The sequence below is a fragment of the Crocodylus porosus genome, unplaced genomic scaffold, assembly GCF_001723895.1.
Source record: "Crocodylus porosus isolate Cpor-Errol unplaced genomic scaffold, CroPor_comp1, whole genome shotgun sequence".
In the NCBI taxonomy this organism is placed as follows: Eukaryota; Metazoa; Chordata; order Crocodylia; family Crocodylidae; genus Crocodylus; species Crocodylus porosus.
Window position 1 is genome coordinate 59,721,093 of NW_017728948.1, and position 1,285 is coordinate 59,722,377.

Sequence of the window (1,285 nt, forward strand, 5' to 3'; positions counted from 1 at the left end):
TCTCTCTGGGGGTGGGAACCATGCAAAAGTTCAATTGAATCGGTCTCACCAGACCTGAGCTAAGTTAGACTCAGTGGTACTCACTGGTACCTCAGAGGTACACTTAACTTAGATTGGGCAGGCTGTTTTTAGACTGATCTAGCTGTCTTGTGCAATTTGCACAAAAAGATCTACCTAACTAGTGTAAAGTCCACACTTGGGCGAACTAAGTTAGATTGGGTAGCCATTTTTAACATGATCTATCCTCCCTGAATGTCTGTACACACCCAATAGACTTCTCACTCCTCAGTACAAAAACTGAATCCCTTTGTGGGATTAGTTCTTGACAACTAGCTACAACTAATGAATCCTAGTCACCTAGTATAATCTGGATATATCTTCCTCTAGAAAATGCCAGGTTTGGCTCATTTGACTTATTTGTATGGTCTAGCCTAATTCTATGTATCAAGAACCTATCAGAAGCACTGGCTGCTGTCTGATAAAGCTTCAGCTGCTAACTTCCTTTATTAATCTAATATTTTATTATAGCACTTTACAAGTAGTTATAGATGTATATGACCTTATTTTCTGCCTACAACAATGTGTTTATTTCCTGATTTGCCTATATGCTGGCAGTGCACACACATAAGAAACTGCTGAAGATTTGGGCATGTAACTGGGTGCATCAACACGTGCATTAATGCACTTTAAATCATGCATATATGTATCTAGAGGGGACAAAAAGTAGGTGTAGTAATAAGGTCTTTTTGGATGGCAACTCAAGTCAAAGGAAAAGAGATTTGAAGGTTTAAGCACAGTTTATAGAGTAAAATGATACTGTGTTAGAAGCCTGATACGCCTCTCATTTACACTAAATGCATCTTAATCCAGGTTTCCCATTACAGTCTGGATCACTCTGGGATATGTTGATCCCTATCCCATTTTGATAGAGTTTGATAATATGGAGCAGGACAATACTTGAACCTAATAACCAAGGAAGCTGAACTAGAATAGCCTTAAAGATACTATTATTGTTGGCCTAACTTCAACTGCTGGGTGGACAGGTCTTAAAGAAAATAATTTAACCCTGCCCAGACCTTGCCTTCAGGCAAATAGGCTTTCTAAAAATGAATAAAATTTACTGCTGTTTGAATTGGGCATATCTAATTCAAAAAGCATGTTTTCTTGTTAACTAGTGAGACAGCATGAATACATTTAACAGAGTGTGTAAGCAGAGTCCTTCAACTGGGATGCAATAAAGTTTGTTTGACAAGTGACATGTTGATGAAAATTCATGTGCATAAAC